Source organism: Arvicanthis niloticus, chromosome 17, assembly GCF_011762505.2.
Source record: "Arvicanthis niloticus isolate mArvNil1 chromosome 17, mArvNil1.pat.X, whole genome shotgun sequence".
Lineage (NCBI taxonomy): Eukaryota > Metazoa > Chordata > Mammalia > Rodentia > Muridae > Arvicanthis > Arvicanthis niloticus.
This window is the reverse complement of record NC_047674.1, coordinates 40,730,556-40,743,809: the sequence shown is the minus strand read 5'-3', so window position 1 is coordinate 40,743,809 and position 13,254 is coordinate 40,730,556. Positions and strand designations below refer to the sequence as shown.

At 34.8% G+C, this 13,254-nt stretch overlaps 1 protein-coding gene across 3 annotated transcripts in view; it reads right to left on the bottom strand.

Moving 5' to 3' along the window:
• Window positions 1–13,254, bottom strand: part of Adgrb3 (adhesion G protein-coupled receptor B3) — a 676,641-nt gene that overhangs the window by 450,756 nt on the left and 212,631 nt on the right. The window lies entirely within an intron of this gene.

Genomic DNA, 13,254 nt, shown 5'->3' with positions numbered 1-13,254 from the left:
TTGCTCTTTTAAATGTGATTTAATTGACAAATAGGCCCTAGTGAGGTTTTGTGAAACTGCTGGCAATCTGGTAAACCTTCAAGAATTTACTGAATATTAGGTTGCAGTATCCATTGTGTCCCTAGAATCCTTTTATTTTATTATGGGTCAATTTTTTGATGCTCATTGTTTAGATTTAACACAGCATGCAACACCAAGGTTTACCATCCAAAGACATTTTGTGTGAAATAATTATCCGTTTGAATAAGTGAAATAAAAATTACAGAGGAAAAACCTTTTGAGTGCTCATAAGGGAAATTCCCTTTCTGCTTGTCAGCTCTGCTTTCAAAAAGAAAAAAAAATCAGTATTTACTGTTTCTTAAAAGCTTGCGTATTTCAACAAAAGGTCAATTAACACTAAAAACACACAAAGAGCCCTCATAGTCTTAAGTTTAAATAAGTGTGATGTCTGATTATTATTTAAAAAGCTATTTAAAGCCAGGGGTGGTGTTGGGAGCGATTATTTACAAGGTGAGTGTTAGCAAACTGTGACTGAGGGAGATTGCTATAGCTCGAAGGCCTTGCAAAGGCTCGATCCAGCACCGTCTTCTCACATTGGAAAGCCTGGAGTTATTTCATGACTCATTCAGTTTTGCACTGAAGAGGCAGAAAGTAGTGAGGGTCTCACGGAGGCTCAGTCACTTCCACAGACACCATCGAATACACTAACTCCTTCTACCACACCGTACGAAGTGACAGTCCCTCACAGAACCCTTGACTGTGATTTTCAAGATGATTTTTTTTTTTCATGCATGAGGAATATCAGTGACTAGAAAGCCTGACATGTGGTTAGTTGACATGAAAATGTCTAGGCCCATGTTAGCCCTGGCTCAGGCTTGAGACATGATTCATTAGAGATCATGAGTTATACTGAAATCACGACACAAGAGAGCAACTTTTTTTTTTTTCAGGGGAATGTGGCGCTCTCTACATCTGCCTGTGAGGATGCATTAGCTGTGGCCCTGAATTAGAATTTACTATATGTGCATGCCTTGAACTCTTTAGTAAGAAACATCTAGTGGCCATTTCCAATATATACATGAGGATCTAATTCAGACACACTGAATCTGATGGCCTCTGGAGTGATGCAGGTTTACCAAGCACCAGGCTATTCAGAGTGGCATCATGAAATATAAGCCTTAGCCATTATAAAACTTCATACAGCATCCATATTTCTGTTTTCTCTATAAGCATTATAATAATTGGCAGCACAAATAATCATTAGACACGTGTAACAAAAATACAAGAAACAGCAGATGAAAACAAAAGAATCCAACATGACTAGATATATGGGCTTCAATCCATGGTGGCACCTTGAACCGTAGAATTTTTTTTTTTTTACCAGTTTTATTATTTTTATCATCTAGCAACCCAAGGTTTTGAGATTTTTCATATCTTTCTCTAATGTACCTTTTTAATTTTATTATTCAAATCTGACTTCCAACTTTCAGACTGAATGTAGGCAAAGTATGTCTTATATATCTCACTAAAACCTAGCTTTCTGATAAATTTTATTGATCCATCATGAGGGTTTATTAAATAGTTTCAGGTGGGATAAATAAAAATGACTTAGCAACCAGTGTGAGGAAGTTAAAGATACTGCCAATATTATAGGTACTACAGACAGTAAGACAAGCCGTTTGTATCAAGATTTAGATTCTTTTCATTCAATGTCAGGGGTAATGCAAGTAGAATTTTTCGGAAAAATGCTAATCAGATTTTCATTGGATTTTTTTTTTCATTAAAATGATTTTAAATTGTAAGATGTCTAAAGATACAATAATACACAATCAAATTTGTTTCTTTAATCTTGGGCCTATGAAATGTTAGAAGTTACAATCATTCATCATTGGCTTTTCCTAGGTGATTTATTTTATGGTTAGATCACTCATCTTTTTAATAAGCTCAAGTGAGAAAGGAAATATATAGGGGATGCCCAACATTAAGTATTCAGTGCCTGAATACATATCAAAGTTCATCAGAAAAAGAAGACTACTATTACTCTGTCTCCTGGATATGCAGAGGAAGTTGACAGAGATTACAGATGTCGTGTCTTGCTATTAGCAAATTTAAAAATTGTGTTATAGGCAGGGTCCAATGTTAGCATGCTCTTCAGTCCATCAAAGTCTCATGGTGCTGAATTCAGTGGGGGTGGGGTTGGGAGAAATTATTTGGTCATTATCCTATAATAAAATGATATAATTTTATTTGAGTTAATACAATAATATCCTTTCAGTTTTATAGCAAGATATAGAGTTAGTCTCTCTCCAAGGTCTGATTTATTTGAGTTTTTTGCCTTTGCTTTGGTTCTCTCAACACAACTAGTGAAATAAGGCACAACTTTGGTGGTGAAATGTGAATAAGAATTTTTTTTCTGTAATGCTATTCTCTAGAACCGCTTATATATGCTTATTTAATTATTTAAGGGAAACTAGTTTCTTTCCTTCTTGCTTTTATTTTTCACTCTAGGGAAATGTGTAGATAATATCCTTTGTGTAGTGGTTCATAATGAAAAAAACAAACAACCTCCAGTCTACTGAAGAGATGACAGGTTGTTTTGTGTTTAATGAAAGATAGATTAAAGTCATTTGACATTGCCATATGCTAACAATCATTTCCTGAGAAGAAAGAACATTACCACAGATGGCTTGATAGATTGTCCTAAAAGGTTGCAGGGAATAAAACCTCCATTCTTATTATAGTGGTTGGTATGACAAGAGACACAATCTTCAGTGAATTAGATTGTTGAGTAATTGTGACTACATATACCATATTGAGTCAGAGTTATACAATATAAGCAGCATCCCTTTTTTAAATAAATATTTTAACATAAAAAAGAAGGATGTAGTAAGATATTTTGTGTATCCCTGAAATCTAGATGATAGATCTTAATGTTACTAATAATCATGTATGCATAGGAAGCCATTTAGACTTTCACTCATAACAATTGCTGTAAAAATTTCTTAATATAATTTATATATTGTGAGCATGATGTTCTTATTAATATTAAATATGGCTGATATATAACAATTACTTGTATTCTAAGCAGTTTTTCAGTATGATGTGTTGTATAATACTATGTTCAAAACACCTGTTCCTTAATATATAAATTTATATCCATTTGTTGGCATTTGTTAAAATCATAAAGTGTTATTATGACAATAGTGGGATTTTCATATTTTTCAAATTATTTTTCTTTCACTAAGTAGTATCCAAATTGTCTCTGAATGTTCTGAGGGGTAATCTACATACTATATAAATAGAGGGCAAGCAAAGTGGGCATAGAATTAGGATAACCTAACAAAATATTTTCTTTTGTATTTTTCAACTTTATGATGAAACATTGGTATAAGAGAGGGCAAGAGGTCCTTGGGCTCACATAGGGAAACCAGGGATAGTAACATAGATGCTGTGCTTATATCTTCAAAGAAAGATGCGTATTCCACCAGGGATGCTGGGAAAGAATGGAGCTTACATCCTGGTGATCTCTTGCTAGCTGTATAGCCAGGCTACCCCTAAATCTCCCAGAATATTGTGCTTGTTTATTCCAGACCCCCTACCAAACCTTGAACATTTCTTTTATTCCAAAAGCCCATTCTTTAAAAAGATATCATTTGTACTTTACAACTGTTTAAGTAATTTTTATGTTATCCTCGGGCAGGGCTAATTCTGACTATCACGGTTATTTTGGGTTACCTCAGTCCTTGTCCCTGCATCTTTATCTTGGGCATTGTTTCTAAGCCACTCTGACTTAGTTTTATGGAAGAAGTCATATTTACTTTGAAAAGGGTTTTAAGGTAAACACGTCTTCGGCTTTGTCATACACTCAAGGCTGAGTTAGTTAATTATCATCAGAAAACTTTTTTTTTCTTCAAAAACTGTACTAAAATAAGCCACATGGTATTAGACTCCAGAAGTCTGAACCAGTATCAGCTAACTAAATCCATACTCAAACAGGTTTACTTCATGCCTTTCTGCAGATCATTTCATTACTGACCATGAGACACGTGTAGGGATCCCCACAGGTGATGGGGATTCAGCAGAAGCAATACTTCAATTAGATGTTGGACCTCAAGTTGGTAATGTACAGCACAATGCCTGATGTTGGGAAATGGCAGTACTAAGCAGCTCCTTCCAGTCATGCAAGCATAGGAGTGCAGATCAATGTTTTTCTCCATTCCAACTTGCTACGTTTTCATGTTTGGTTTGATATGCATTCTTGACTTACTATATTTTCAAGATGAGATGTCTTTGCAAATACAGAAAAGAAGCAGAAATTAAGAGGCATTTGTGTCCATATTAGTAAAACGTAATACCACTCCTATTACAAAAACAGTTGGAATAAACCATATTATGAGAACAATATTAGTCTCTATTGGTAGTAAATAGGTTCTCAGCACCGAGTATAGTTCAATTATGATTATGGAATAAAATTTCCTGTTGTTAAGCTCATGTGTGACTTCACTCATTGTTAATAATTATTACATTTTTATTTTATCCAGGAGTTCACTGGGCAATGACCAAAAAAAGGGGCTGGCTTAGTTCCACAGACTGGCTCTCCAATCTACTGATCTAAGAACTGCTTTTAGTAGCAGGGTCATTCAGTGGTGAGCATTCATGTACAATACAAATACATTCAGATCCATTTCCTATTTGGAGGTGTCTATAATATGCCTTTCCTCTCACCTTCTTGCAATCAATGTTCCAATCATGTTTTTTTAAAAAATGTTTTACAGTACCAGGATAGAGGCAAGGGGCTTACTCTTGATAGAGGTGTATTTTGCATCTTCTATTCCATTGACCATATTCTTTCGAGTCACTTTAAATATAGGCAAATGGGCTGTACATGACTTTCACAATATCTACCAATCACTGTGAACTAAAGTGAAGCCCCTCAGATATCCTTATGTTATACCTAGTGTCCTTTTGTGTTCTAACATGCCAAAATATTACTTTGATCTCCACTTTCCCCAATAATCTTCAAATATAATTTTTTATTGTAATTGATATTTTTATGTATATTTATGAGAACAAAATATGTTCATCTATGTATATAATTACTTACTTACATAAATTAGTATACATATCACATTAAACTTATTTAATAAAACAGATTTGCTATATATATATATATATATATATATATATATATATATATATGAGCGTTTTACCCATATATTTAGGTGTACTATGTGTGTGCAGTGTCTGTTGATGTCAGAAGAGGATTTTGAAAACCCCAGAACTGGGATTACAGTTGAGAAACACTATGTGAGGGCTGGGAATCAAAGCAAGCGGAAGCTGTTATCACCACTGAGCAGTTTCTGCAGTCCGAACTTAATCTTTTCAGATTTCTTTATCCTCAGTCTTCTCAACCATGTCCTCTATTTTGAGAGTGATAATGTTGATTATAATTATTCTGCTGTACTACTGGGCATGGAAACCTATTCTTCCCAGTAAGTGATTTCTCTCTTTGCTACTATTCTGTAGTATGATTAGTAGTTTTTAAATGGTGCCAGAAATAAGATTTTGTACAAAGCAGGTACTTAGGACTTTTGTTATAACATAGTGGATGCCGAGTGTCAACTTGACTCTCACAAGGTGAGCTCAACTGGGAGAATATGTCTAGATGTCATTGAAGAATTCTCCCCAAAGATATAATCACTGAAATAAGCAGACTGAACAAAGATCTGCCCTGACAGAGATGGTAAAAAATCATCCTGGCCAGTGGAGGGCTTTTGTTCATCTGGAATAAACAAAGGGACCTTGTTGTGTCTGTGTCATGGGACACTCATATTCTGGACATTGGACCCCCTGATTCTCTGGATTGAACAATCTCAGTGTGACCAGAACACTGTTCCCAACAATCAAACCTTGGAATTCAGAAAGATGCACAGACCCTGTTGTTCTGCCTTTCCACACTGAAGATGTCATAGTGAGTCTTTGCTTCCTCCTCCAGTATCACATAAGGATATTTGTTTGTTTGTTTGTTTGTTTTTAAATTCAAATTATCAATCCATTGATTTTTACCAATGAAGACTCAGAGCCAGACGCTGAAATGAAAGTCTACTAGCTCAGGGAGGCAGAGAAATCAGCCAGCTGACCTCCCTCTGCAGTCCACACCCCAGCAGCAATGCCCCTCTCTTAAGCAGGCTCAAAATACCTCCTTCAAACTTAATGTCCTCCCTTCTACTTCCTGTTTGTCTATGTATTAGTCCTCCTGGTTTCTCTCTTCAACTCTACTTATCTTTCCTTAATAATCTTATGTTCGCTTTCTGTCCATTGGTTGCGTGTTCTACCTCTTGACTTATGGTTGACTTTTTAAAATCCTGTTTACAATATTCAACCAGGAAGGTGTTGGATTAAAGATGTGCACTAAGGCTAACCCACACCAACTCGAAACAGGTTTTTTCCAGCAAGTAAAACAATCTCTAAGGTTTATAGTGTGATGAAATATCCTGCAACACCTTCCCACAAGATCCCATCTATTCTTTAATGTCCCATGCTATATTTTTCTCTGGAGAGTATTGACCAGTGCTGGTGTTTCTATGCCTTTTTTTCTTTTTGTATTAGAAAAGCACAATTGGAAGTGTTGCTAAATAATAAAATTATGTTTGTGTCTATTATTTTCTGTAGTTCTTTGCCAAAGTCTAAACACACTCATAATACTACCTCTCCATCAAATTATAGCCATTGTTTGGCTTACTGCCAAGCACCTTACCCTGGTTGATGTGGGTTAAAGAATTAATTCTAACTCCGATTTCATAGTTCCTAAGGGAGGACCATGTTGTGGCTGTTGGTGTGTGTGGCTTGGGTACAAAGGGATATATTGATTTTCAGCTATTAGGATTTTTGTTTGTTGGTTGGTATATTTATAATTTCCAATTTCACAAACCATATATTAGAAATCATTTTCTCTAATGAGAAGGATGTTGAGGGTATTAGGGTGTATTGAGATGTGTGCCTAGCAGAGAGACATTTTACCTGGCTAGATCATCAGGTGATGATTTTGATAATTTAGCTTTAAATTCCAAGTGCAACATCAATTGTTCAATTCCTATCTCTATTTCATTTCCTTTACTCTCTTTCTCCCTCAGACTTACAAACAACACGGGATTATGTGATGGAAACTTAGGTACTTATATGTGGTCACCTTTAGTACTGTGCCTTTAATGGCAGAAAAAAGTATTGGGAAAGTTATAGGCAGCTAAAAAAAGACTAGACTCCTAGATAAATAAAATTGTTCTCAAAATTTGTTGCTGAAAGTATTATTTCAAGACTGGTATCCTTGAAAAATTAAATCTGTTAATCATGTTCTAAAATACAATCAATAATTTTAATCTAAGCAGAGAGAGAGAGATAGAGAGAGAGAGAGAGATATTAAAAATTCGCACACCATCTTGACAATTTCTGAGCATGGTCTGAAGATCATTTGTATTTTTAATATGATATTCCTTATAGAATATGACAGAGATTGGAAGATAGTCAAACCCATATGAAATTCTTAGTTCTTTACAGTGTTTCCAAATGTCTATATAACCATCAGATGTCAGGTCAATAGCTGATTTTATCTCAGTTTTCAAAAATTATCTGTATATGAACCTTGACCATTTTATTCATCTTTTAAACATACACACAGAGATAGATAGGTAGATAGATACATACATAGATAGATAGATAGATAGATAGATAGACAGACAATTTCTATTCTTATACCTATATTTTAAATTTCTTACATGAGGCTGCTATAAAAAAATACCAACTGTTCCTTTTGTCATTTGCCCTCTGCTCTGTATCTTTTTATATTTTTAATTAATTAATATTTCTTTAAGTTTACTTTTATGAGCTCTCTGCCTATGGGCTTTTGACCATATTTATACTATCAGACATGAAATACCTTATATTTTAAATATTAAATCATACATTTATTTAAAAATTAATATCTTGATTATTTTTCTTTTCCTTATTGGTAGTAGAGACCAGGTTTGTTAAAACAAATTATTTAACAAGACACACATGTATGAGGCCAAGTGTGATTTACTCCTGCAATCACTGTACTTGGAAGATGGAGTCAGGGGGGATATTTGCTCAAGGCTCCCTTGAGCAAAACAGCAAGTCCTTATCTTAAAAAAAAAATACACCACTGGCAAATGGATAATAATTTAAGAGAAAAAAAAATGACATCTTGTAAATTCCAATCCACTAGATAAGTCAAGGCACACAGATTCTATCGATAGGTGATGGGTCTTGATATTTTGTGTTTTAATAAATTATCTACAGTTTTTACTTCTGTTGAAATGATACTCTGCATAGCTGGCATATGGTGCAGTACAGCAGTATTTATCAATGTCAAGTTTTAAGAATCACACAATTTTCATATGCTCAGGTTCAAACATACAAAATGTCTCTACATGAAGGGTTTAGTCTCACTCATCATATTTAAACAATGTGCCAAAATATTCTTCCTTCTCACACAGAAAAGGCAGATCTGTGGAGCGATACCACAACTGAACTGTTCAAGTTCACTTCCTTTGTTAGTCTTTCCCCAACTTAAAAATCTTTTTTTAAGCACTATAAAGTTTTTCAAAACCCTGAATGCTAAATATGCACTTACTAAATGTGTAAAAATAAGATCAAGGGGATTCACATTACTAAAGACTTCATAGTTCCAGTCAGCATGATCTCTTCAGAAGTTTTCCATTGAAAATGTAGACATCTGTCTACACAACGCTGAACTGGGGAAAAATCAATCTCAGCAGATCCAGCATCACAGACAATGTGTTGAAGCATGAGGAAGATTATGTCAAAAAATTATGTCATCTAGACAGATTACTGATTTAGAGGAGAGTGTCTTCTGGAATTTTGGTCTTTGTGCTTAAAAATTATGATTAAAAATTATGATTAAAACCATTTTATATTTCCCCTAATATTTTTTTTTACCAATGTATACATTTTGATTTTTAGACCATCAGAGTTTTAAGTATTTTTCAACAATAATGCTTTTTTTAATTTAAAAGATGCAGTTAGTTAGTTATTACAATATGAAAAAGAAATCTTGTCTGATTATTCATACCAAACACTGAAATGAAAAAAAAATATGTTAATTCGCACAGCAAGTGGATTAATAGTTATTTGAAGTAACAAATTAAGCTTGTATCTTAACTCACACAACTTGAAGTGAAATGTTTATGCCGAATTACTGGGGCACACCACATGCTCCTTAGGCTCATTTAAATTTTGGAGATGAGAACAAGTTCGTGTTTTGATGGAGCTATCTAAATAATTACTTCATCTGCATTTCACAGGCCATTAATGCAATTTTTTCATACTAACCACTCCATCTGTGTATACAACATGAGTTCATAAGGCAATTATCCGCTCTCTAATACGCCCCTTTGGGCAAAGGAAGCAGATAAAGGAATCACTTGCAGTCATTTAGGAACTCAGTCTGTAATTGTCACCATTTGGGAGTCATTTGTCTTTTATCTTCTCAAGTTCTCGCTACCTATGGAGGCATATCTTAGCAACAAATTAGAGGCAAAACTTTGTGACCAACTTGGTGAGGGAGTCTTTCTTTAGAAGAGCCATTTCTGGAAATTCAACAAGTAGAGAAGAAAAAACAATTTATGCAAAAATGGGTGGCCCAAATAACTACTCACAAAGTCAGGAGGAAGGCACAGGTTCCTTCATAGGAAATACATATTCCTACTTTTGACATTTTATTAGCCTCTCCTTCAAGAAACACCACCAGCTAAGCCACAGATCTTGAAATAAGTTATGTTTGACTCTGTGGGTAGAGCAAATGAAGGAAGAAAAAAAATGGATTTCAGAAAAAAACCAAAACAAAACCAGTCCATGGCCTCATACAGAATGCCATCTACAATCTGTGAAGAACTTTTTCGGGACTATCTTTATATTTGAATGATTTATTATAGTATGACATCATTTAAAGTAAATTCTATGTTATCTAAACATATATTCTGTATGCCCACTTAATATCTATGATGGTTGTCCATTGGACTCTGTAGTTCTCCATCTGGTTAAGGAAGAGATCATGGATGGAGGAAGACATATGCAAATTTAAGCAGAGATAGGATGAGAATTGATCTTTTAAAAAGTCAGTGTTGATTCCCAGGTTCTGGGTATTAATGAAGACTATTCATAGACAAAAATAATTAAATATTCTCAGCTTAATCCTCAGTTTGAACTTGAAAGCAATTTAAGATCTATTAAACTTATAATTTAGTAAGAAAATATCATTTCACTCATACTAGCATGGGGTATTTCTTTCTCTGTGTTGTTGCTACTGATTTCTTCTATGCCCCCATTACTCCCTAATTCACACACAGAAACATAGAATCACACTGAACAATAAAAATCTGGTTGTCTTGAAGACATATTTTCTATGTGTCTTGTCAAAAGATATATAACATTTCTCCAAATGCTAAAAACATGTGTTCCGTGTGTATAACCCCTTTACAAATACTTTAAAAATACCTTAAACATCATCTTAATTTAGCAAGTTTTAATGTTGTACTGTCAATTTCATTTTCAATATAATGAAATTCATTAAAAATAGCCTGTGCTTATGTAAGTAATAGAACCAGTTCAACATGCCAGCTGCCATATTTCACTCACACAATGTCAGTAAATAACTATTTTTTTTCAGGGGGATAAAAGGGTCCTATTTCCCTTGCTATTCTGAGCAATAACAGACTACTTCTCATTTTCTGATAAACTGCCAGTCCAGGATGCATAGCTTTAATTTTCTTTTGTTTTCTACATAGTAAAAGATGATGGGTTTTACATTCTACCATTACTAAAATTCCAGAAAATACCCTAAATTGAAATTATACAAAGCTCCCCCAGTTCACACAACTCTAAAGAAAAGAGGCAGTGAGATCTCTCTGTGGATTAAAAAGTGGAATTTGAATTGGACCTCTAGGACCTACCTAGTACATTAATCTCCATATACATGGAGTGTTATGCTCACGACCCCTCTCTCATACACATACACACACACATACACACAAACACACACATACACACACACTACATAAATTTAATAAAATTATTGTTAAAGAAGTCTGAAGAATAAATCTGACACAGGTATAACAGAAATAATCAAGAGTCACACTTCTTTCCCTGTTTATTCCAACTCAAACAGTATCTTTACTTGATGCTATTTTATTCTTTTTGTTCAATTGACTTTTCCAGGAAATCCATTGATTGTTATTCTGTGTTTCTCCAAGTATTCTGTGGCTGAAGGGTTTCTCTTTAATGCTATTTAACAAACAACAATTTGTTGAAATCTCTGTTTAAGAGCCACACATTCTTGGATTAGACTGCCTGGTATGTACAGAATACGCAGCCCATGCTAAGTGTTTGTATACCACAGAAACGTGGCTAGAGGCATGTGAAAAACAAGCTTTATAGAGCTATACTCTTCAGGAACTGAGGGGGGATAAACAGGTAACAGTTTAGATTTGCAGCAAAATAAAAATAAGTTGAAGGGCAAGTTTAACAGCAGAGTCTTGGTTAATTTAGATGACTGTCTCAAGGCTGAGCCAAGGAATAGCACTTAAACAGATAAAAATGAGTGAAAAAATGAGTACTATCAAAAGCATGAATAAACGGAGGAATCAGAGAATCAGAGATGCTGAAATGCTTCCTAGGCACCTGGTACTGGTAGAATAGAAATTATTACCAAGAACATTTTAAAGTAAATTATGTTTCTCTCTTTTTTTTTGATTTTTTTTTGTTTGGTTTTTTTTGGGGGGGGGGGGATTTCAACAGATGGCCAAGTAGAACAGCACCTGAAGTAAGACAAGAGCACTTTAAAATTCTCTGGAATTTTAATTCTGGAGCTGCACCGAGCATCTCAGAAACTCTTAGCTGCATAAAGTACTTTATGTGTCACATATGGCTTCTGATACAGTGTACTTTCAAGGCAGTATTCTTCTGGAACATTATCCATGTCTTTCTGGTCTTCACTCTTCAGGTCTCTACCTGCTAAAAGCATGGCTCGCTTTCTCTTCCTCAGCTTCACTTCCCGACTCGATCTTCTGCCCACACCAGTGTCTGCATCACCTTCAGCACCTCCACCATCATCCTCCCCTTCTATAGAAGATGCAGTTTCTCAGCAAATCACTTTGCAACTTCCCAGGACTGAATGGAAGCAGTTTGAATTCAAGATCATATAAATACTTTGTTTCTCTATGCTTGTAAAAGTTCTCTTGACTCCTCTATTGTTAAGTAAGGATTTTGTCAATCTCCTGCTCACCAGCTTCAAGCCATACTAATCTGTTCATTTCACTCAGGCAGGATTTTAAAAGGTCATTTAATCATATGTAAACTGCTCTAATAAGGTTTCAGATGCTTTTATTTCCGTTCTTGGTTAATTGATTTTTACTTAAGTTATTTTAGGTACTCCAGGAAAAGTAATTTTAAATAAGAGTGTTTAAAAAAGTGTTCTTCCACCAACATTTCAATCAAAAACCTCAGAGATATGTGTCATTTACAATGCTGCCATAGATTTGCATTTCTGACTTCACTGTATTTCATTCCCTTTAGAGATTATGTTTTTATTCCGGGAAAATGGCCCCATCTCTTCCGCTTTCAAGTTGGCTCATATCCTGTTACCTGCTAAACTGTCCATCTCAATTCATGATGGTATCAATTACCTTTATACCACCGTGACTGAATACTTGGCAGAAACGATTTAAGGGACAATAGATGTATAGACCCCAGATTGTGAGGAAGACATTAAGGGGAGGTAGCTGTGTATGGGAAAGCGGAAGTGGAAGGAAGCAGTTCCTCACAGTGCAGCGCCGGAAGCAGGCATAATGACTAGAACCAGGAATGGGCATTGCAGTCAGAGGCCCATCCTTAGTCACCTACTTCCTATTTTAAAACATTTTTTAAAAAGCTTTCAAATCCTTCCAAATAGTGCCCTAAGAAAGAAAAGGAGCATTAAACAAATGAAGCTGTGGAGTACATTTCACAATCAAACCATAATAATATTACTGTTCATAAAAACTAATTTAAAGGCAGTCACTGGTGCTATTTGCTCAATGAAGTCTTTCGGCTTCAAAACTAGTGATGTCTTGTGATTTCTACTGCACTGAAAAAGCCAAGCTTCCCTCTCTTAATGATTTATTTTTGGAGTTTCCATTCCCCCTGTATTTTACTAATATCTCATAACTCAAACTAAAATAA